This window comes from Dasypus novemcinctus, chromosome 19 (genome assembly GCF_030445035.2).
Source record: "Dasypus novemcinctus isolate mDasNov1 chromosome 19, mDasNov1.1.hap2, whole genome shotgun sequence".
NCBI classification, from domain to species: Eukaryota; Metazoa; Chordata; class Mammalia; order Cingulata; family Dasypodidae; genus Dasypus; species Dasypus novemcinctus.
The window spans coordinates 14,540,044-14,548,190 of record NC_080691.1 but is presented as its reverse complement, the minus strand read 5'-3'; the positions used below and the strand labels follow the sequence as shown (position 1 = coordinate 14,548,190).

General features: G+C 48.3%; 1 non-coding gene across 1 annotated transcript; it reads right to left on the bottom strand.

Annotated features, from left to right (window-relative positions):
• Positions 1–1,154: 1,154 nt before the first annotated feature.
• On the bottom strand, positions 1,155–1,292 carry LOC131274704 (U4 spliceosomal RNA). The gene has a single exon (XR_009181993.1). It is a non-coding gene; the product is annotated as a U4 spliceosomal RNA (small nuclear RNA).
• Positions 1,293–8,147: the final 6,855 nt, after the last annotated feature.

Genomic DNA, 8,147 nt, shown 5'->3' with positions numbered 1-8,147 from the left:
TTTCCCTGCTTTCTAAATGGTTTCATCAAATTTTCTATATTTCACTTTATTTTTCCTACCAGTGACAAATTATTATATTTCTATTATTTTAGTGGTTAATCTTAAAATACTAACATATTCTTCAGTTCAATCCAATTTCAATTAAAAGTGTGTATTCTCTCTTGGGCTCCAAGAATCAGCTTCTTGAGGGCCATTGTCTCCGTCTTTGAGTTGCTGACGATGCTAAGAAAGAGAAGTGCATTGTAATCCTTCTGTCATTATCAACAGGACAATAAGGAAGCGGAATTAAGATAAGGAGTTTCATTTTATAACTAAATTATCTATAACTCGCTAACTTTTATTGAAAGTGCCTAAGGAACCCTTGTGCTTAAATGTAAATAGTTAAGAAAAAAAAAATGAAAAACTTTTCCTTTAGAGCACTATAAAATGAATTAAAATTATAGCAGTGAAACTCTTTTGAGAATGTTAATTTTCATCAGTGCAAAAAGTCCATAATTAATCAGACAGGTAGGAGGTATTTTGTCGCTGAAGTTTGCAAACATGAAAAAAATATTTTTAAATTGTTACAGAAAACTTTCATTGAATTTGATATGGTAATTGATTCTTCCCCGTTTTGGTTAAATGCCTCTCTCTCCCCTGAGAAAAGGTGTTGGTCAAATCTAGGGAAATGTTTTACCATTTGCTCGAACCAAATGCTCAATGGAGGACATGAGCGGTTGGGGCGTTGCCATGGAAACGCAGAGGCCAGCGTGTGGGCTGCGGAACAATGACCCCCCTGCCCCCTGCCCAGAATCTGGGACCATGTTCCAGAGGGAGGGGGCATCCAGGCAGCAGGTGGGATGAAGGCTGTCAAATATCTCACTTAAATAAGGAGCGGTCCCGGCTTCTTGGATTGGTCCCAGGGTAAGCGGGAAGGTCCTGCTCAGTAAAGAGGTGGGAGAAGGGCTCCCTGGCCACAACTGGCTCTGCACAAAGAAGGGGGCAAGCGCCAAGGACTGCTGGTGGCCCCCAGAGGCCAAGAAGGCCAGAACACACCCTCCCCAGGGCTCCCTGCAGGAACCGATGGCACCTTGACCTTGACACGGGAAGACCTGGAAGCGCTTTCCACCGATGGAGTTGTAACATAATACATTTGTGTTGTTTCAAGCCACTAAATTTGTGGCAATTTGTTAAAGTAGCAACAGGAAACTAATTCAAGTCGTCATGGCGGGGTATTGGGAGAAAAGTTTTCAATTAGCAATAATCGCCTCGGATGAACCTCGTTGGCTATGATACTGCCACTGAGCCAAGCTAGAAACGAATTCAAGGAGCTTGATGGAATAACCCATGAAGACTGAATCACATTGGAAATAAGCATGTTTTCCTAAATCGTGAGCAAGATTTTCTCCCTTTTGGACTGTTTGGTTGTTTTTTTTTTTTTATTTTTTTTTTAAATTGATTTTGTAAAAATATTACATTAAAAAAACAATATGAGGTCCCATTCAACCCTACCACCCCCACCCCACCACTCCCCGCCCAGCAACACTCACTCCCATCATCATGATACATCCATTGCATTTGGTAAGTACATCTCTGGGCATCTCTGCACCTCATGGTCAATGGTCCACATCATGGCCCATACTCTCCCACATTCCATCCATTGGGCCCTGGGAGGATTTACAATGTCCGGTGATTGCCCCTGCAGCACCATCCAGGGCAACTCTAAGTCCCAAAGGTGCCTCCACATCTCATCTCTTCCTGCCATTCCCCATACCCATATCAGCCACCATGTCCACTTTTCCCACTCCACTCCAATGCCACCTTTTCTCTGTGGACCTTGGATTGGCTATGTCCGTGGCATCTCTATGTCAAGAGGAGGCTCAGATTCCAGATTCCACATGGATACTGGATGCAATCCTCCTGCTTTCAGTTGTAGGCACTCTAGGCTCCATGGTGTGGTGGTTGTCCTTCTTCAACTCCATCTTAGCTGAGTGAGGTGAGTCCAATAAATCAGATTGTAGGAGCTGAAGTCTGTTGAGGCTCAGGGCCTGGCTATCATATTGTCAGTCCAGAGATTCAAATCCCCTAAATATATCTTAAACCCCAACACCAACTACAATTCCATGAAAGTCTAATGAAAAGAGATTCCATCTGAATCCAGTTTCATCACGCAGAAACACCAGCTCCAAAGAAGGGCCATCTGACATGGCAGTGAACCCCATCTGCCATGACCATAGAACCCGTGGGTCTCTTTAGCCCTCAAAGGAACCAATACCTGAGGTTGTATCTACTTCATCTGTCTCTTAGATTCTGCTCAGTTGTGCATAAGGGCAATCCTTCTGACAGCCTCCAGACTCTTTTTTAGCGACTCGTAGCCATATAAACTCATTTCTCCTTTCCATTTCCCCCTTACATTAGGTCAAACAGCATTTTAAAGTCATGTTATTATATGTAGACAGGGACATTCTGCTAGATCCGCATTGAACCTTCAATTCAAGGTAATTTTCCAGTTGCATTATCAGTTGGTACTTGATAGTGAACCCTCCGTGCCAGGGAGGCTCATCCCTGGGTGTCATGTCCCACGCTGGGGGGAAGGCATTGCATTTACATGTTGAGTTTGGCTTTGAGACTGGCCACATTTGAGTAACATAAAGGCGGTCAGGAGGAAATTCCCAGGCACAGTGCTGCTCTAGGCCTTGTTCTTATTTCAGGCATATAGGCTCACAAGCATAGTCATTAGTGTCATGCTCTCACTGTTGGACCCTCATTCTTTCCTGGTCCTTACCGTTGCACTTGGGGGACTGCCGCTGCTCCCCTAGTGACCACGACAGAGCACCCCCGGCCAGGAACCCAGTACCCCCCCAGCTGTAGTTTTTAATTGTTGCCACTATGAGTATATCCAAACATTACCATGCACCCTGGACATATGCCCTGTATAGCTCCCTGGACTGATTTTTAATAGTCACGTCAAGCCACTTCTTTCTTCATATGAGAAACCTCTGCCAAGATACAGAAACAGACTTGTCTTCCAATCCTGGGCTTGGGAACAGTATTAGAAGGCAGGAGATTAGGTTTCCCCTTCGCTCATTCACTTGTTCATTCAGCAGCTAGGCACTGATGCCCCATCTGGGTTCATTCAGTAGTAAACACGGCCTGGTATGCAAAAAGAGAGGGTGACCCAGTTCCCTGAGCTACAGAGAGGGGCTGCACACACGCATGTATATGTGCTCACACTCACATAAATCGACCACGTACGGCAATAGAAATGCAGTGCTAAATTGCATTCTATATAAATTCATGGACCCTGCGATATACTATATAATGCTCTGTGTAGGTATCGTCTACAGTCCTGCAAATTGAACTCTATCGTCTTTATTTTTTGAATAGAAGTTGACAGTGAGGTGCAGAGAAGCTGTGTACATGTCCCAGGATTTGAGATGACAGTGATGGCCAATGATGGCAATGGATGTGAAAGCAGCTCAGTGGCATTCCAGAACCATGGACTTAGTTTTACTCTGTATCACTGCGTCTCAAAATGCCCAGTGCTCCCAAAGAGCTTCCATTGGACTGCTAATGAAAGCGTCCTGCATTCTGGTCCCTACTGTGGCAGTTAGCTCTCTGAGAGGCTCAAACATACTCCCAAGTGAAATGTGACCTCTCTTTCTATATAGGTGGATGATTTAGGATCTGCAACCAAACCTTGACTTACCTGCATGCTATGAAATAACTCTTGAGTCTACCTGCTTTTGCCCTATAAAATTTTTCTATGTGTTTCAAAAGGAAACTAAATAGAACAGACATTTAGGATCCCAAAGCACCCTGAAAAATAGTTTCCCGACCCAGCCCCCGCTTCCCCCAAACCAGCTGGCCTCACAGCTGCTCCTTGGCTGCTGCTGGAGCTGAGGTCTCTGAGATGTTATCCCCCCACTTCTCTTTGTGAATTTTTCAATCCCTGACAATTCGCTGGTCACCAATGTTGGTCCCCAGAGGTGGTAAATGAAATATAATTACACATTCAGTTCCTCTGCATCTCATACACATTTCAAGAATTCAATAGCCCATGCATTCCATCACACAGATAAGGAACACTTCCCCCTCCCTGGGAAGTTCTTTTGGACAGGCGTCTCCAAAACTCATGTGGCATCGAACCCATGGCAACGCTCAAGACCTACTGAAGGCCACTTGGCCTGAATGCTGGAGAGAAAATAAGGTGGAAGTCACTTATTTGTAGCAAAGCCAAAACTCTGACTCCATGTTCACTGGGGAAAAAGAGTCAAAACTGAACATTTGGTGGTTATGTTCTGTCTTAGGGGTCATGTCGTCTGAAGGCCTGAGTATTACCACAAGGAATATATTGGTTGAATATCTTAAATTACTAGATTCTCCATTAGAAAATTTTATAAATGTTTTGGGAAATTCATGCCCCAATTGTCTCTGTGTTTTGATCAGCTTAGAGTCCTCTCTCTCTCTCTCTCTCTCTCTCTCTCTCTCTCTCTCTCTCACACACACACACACACACACACCCTATCCCCACCTCCTCTGCCCCCTGCTAACTAGACCCACCTGCATACTTTGGTTCTGCCTGACTTTGAGCGGTGGATGGATTAAGAGGGTGGCTTCGGAATGTGGAGCATTTCCATTCCACAGCCTCATCCCAACTTCCTGTAGAGGCCTTTGTTTGAGGTCTGCAGAGTCGTCTAGAGCCTCCCTCCTTGGATAAGCGGTAAGTCCTCTGAAAGGGCTGGTGCGGCAGGTGACAGGATCGCTGGCCTACAAAAGTCCAAGTGCTGGCCTTCCAGGGGTGCAGAGGTGGTTGCTGGCTTAGAACATCTGGCTCTGTCTTAGAGATCTTCTTTCTAGAGTCTTCAGGGGCAGCATTTAGAGGAGCAGTGGTTGGGCTATGAAAAATCTAAGAAAATTATCAAGAACTGGGGAAGCCTAACTCTCCAGGCACATTAAAAAACCCAGCAGTGAGCACCTGTGGGGCAAACATCTCCTTCCTGTTGGGGCCTGGCAAACACACAGTGGCTGAGAGTCAGCAAACACGGGCGATGGCTGTGCGTCTCTGAAACAGGGAACAGCCAGAGTCCGTTGAGTCAGCTGCATTTATTTTTAATTTGGTGATTAAACAGTAGCAAAATAAAAGCCAGGACCCCTGGGTTGCTAAGTGGGGTGGTCAGGAGTGAGCCCGCCCACAGATGCCTCGATGTCCATTAGCCCAGGTCTCTAATGGACGCCCTGGGCAGCAGGGCACGGGTTAGAGCAGATGAGCAGAGGGAGCCGGGGCTCTCGTCTGTCTTAACATACTGTCCCTTCTCCTCCAACCCACTTCTAGTTAAATGTGCTTGAAAATGGGAAGACACATCTCAGCACCGTGGCCAAGGGGTAGGTGGTCCAATGGGGATTTGTGGAGAGTTGTCATTTCCCACATCCCTTGGTCATTTCCGCTGTCACGACCACCCTGATTCCTGACAATCTCCCCATTTTTAGATATTTTGGAATGTGGTGTGGCAGAGGCTCCGGTGTTACAGTTTGCCCTGCCACGCATTCGCAGGAGACCCTGCGTCTCTCTCCCTCCAGGTAAAAGTCTCCAAGGGCTGGTTTGCAGAGCTGCATGGTTTCCCACGCCGTCCAGTGAGAGACCTGGGACCGCAGGCCGACTCTGGCTTTTATACCTACAGCAGGAGGCAGCCTGGTGGACATGACTATGTGTCATGGGGATCTAATAATAAATAAAAGATGCACCCACACACAGATCTGTTACACATCCACAATGCCTGCGTCTCTTTGGACTGGGTGTCGACACACGAGGGAACCACTGCCTCGGGTAACCCCATGAGCACCACCCCACGCCCAGTTCTCATCACCCAGCCCCACTCCCAGACATCTCTCTGGGCAAAGGGCTGCACCTCACACAAGAGAGAACAGATGAGCTGGTTAATGAAGCGGATGGGAATTGGGACCAGAACGAGCTCCTGTATCCCAAATGCATACCAGCTGCATGGTCACTGTTGTTTGCAAGTTCACCCAGCACAGACCTTAGAATGCGGCGTGTTCAGTGATTCCGTTCAGTGCACTTTTCAATCAGGGCTCCTTTCCGGAGCCAAAGTCCATTTTGAGGGTTCATGTTGGTGGAAGTTAGATCCTGCTCTAAACTGTTGTATCCCTTTATATTCAGAAGGTAAACTGTGGGCCAAGATTCTATAGCAGAGAAGCTCAAAGGCTGGAGAAACACAGCGTTGGCTGTGGTCTGTCCGTGTGGCAGCAGGATGGAAACATTGAGCTGAACTCCCGAGACGGTTGTCAGGGCAGCATAAGCTTTCCCGGGGAAAAGAAAACCTTGGAAGGAAGCGGTGATCACAAGCTTTGAAAATCTGCTGGATAGCTTTTTAAAAAATGTTATTGTATTTTATTTTTAAAGAAGGTTTAGATTACGTAACTATTACATTGAAAATACAGGGGGATTCCCATACACCCCACGCCCTTCCCCTCCCACCCTGTCCCACATTAACAGCTTCTTCCATTAGCTGGTACATTTGTTACAACTGAGGAACACATACTAAAGCACTGCCACTAACCACGGTCTATAGTTTACATTATACTTTACACTTACATTAGATTTACACTTTGCCTTGCACAATTTTATAGGATTTTATAGGATTTGATAAAACGTGTAATGGTCTGTAACCGTCACTGCAATGCCATGCAGAACACTTCCAGTGATGCAAAAGTGCCCCACCTTATACTCTTCCCCCCCTCCCTCCCCTCGGGACCTCTGGTGACCGCTGCCTTTATAGCAATGTCACGTTTCACCACTGCTGGGATAATAGCTCCGTCAGTCCGTAGTTGCATCCCCCCTGACATTTGTCCCTCCCTCAGTCTTGAGGATTTGGGATGGTGCTGCCCACTCTACTTTGATTGAGAGGGGGCTTCGATCCCATGGGGCAGATGGAGGGAACCGTCTTGCTTGCCATCGTAGCTTTTGACACATCCTAAGAATATGTTTCAGTATTTAAGGACCTTTAAAGTTATACTTTGAAGGACTTTTAAGTATAAGCCAACGACACTTTAAAAATAACCACAATACCCTGATCTCACCTAAAATCGAGTATTTCCTAGTATTATCCCATTTCTGCTAAATATTCACAATTCCCCGAATTCACCGCGCGTGGCTGTCTTGGCTCCTCCACAGACGAGCGAGTCGAGTCGCCCCACTCAGCAGATCCTGCCATTGGATTTGTGTCCTCCATCATGTCTACGGCCGCCTGTTTATGCAGCGCTTGGTTCCCTGGGGGAGTTAAGGTGAACAGCTCAGCAGATCCAACAACACTTGATTCTGCCTAAAAGCCGAGTGTCGTTACCAGCCTCGTGGAAGTGAAAGCGCAGACTGGAAGACGGCAAATCGGCTTTCTTCACAGCTCAAGTGAGCCTGAAGCTCCCAGTGACCGTCGCCAGGGCGAGGGCACAGCCTTTTCCGGGGCAAAGAGAAGCAGGCGCCGGGCTCGCCTTGCCCAGAGGATTTCCAGGGCAGGGCCGGCGTCCCCGGATGCCACTGTTCAGCGCTGTGACATGGACGGCAAGTGCTGGCCATGTGGGAGCCTGGCCGTGCTGGCAGGAGCTCTGGCCCGGAGCCTGCCCTGGGCCCCCCAGCAGAGCCCCGGCTGGACACGGGCCTCTGCACGTCCGAGACGGAGCCGGGCCGCGGGCGGCTATTCAGCCACTGCCCACCTGTTGGCAAAGAACGGCGAGTATGTCCACCTCCAGGGACTGCCCGGCTTCAGCTGAGATGGGGGTGGCTGCCAGAGCCACCTCCTGAATGGTCCTGTGACTCGGGGCCAGGCAGAGCCCTTGGCCACCAGGCCCCTTCCCGTGCACCCTGCCCCCCCTGCCCCAGGGCCTTGGCACCTGCTTGTCCTCTGCCTGGGACTCCCACACAGGCCAGCTCTTTTGCGTTCCCCCCTCCCATAGAGTGCGTCCTCGTGCCCCCTGCTCGGAGGAGCCTTCCTGACCTCAGTGCCCAAGGTTGCTGCCAGGCCCCCTGCAGCCTCTCTTCGTCTATCACCTGGACGATGACCTTGGGAGTGCTCGTCGTCACCCACAGGTGTGTGTTTACTGGCTTGTTTTCTTGTGCACTGTCTGACCCCCTCGCCTGTGAGTGCCGGGCCGGC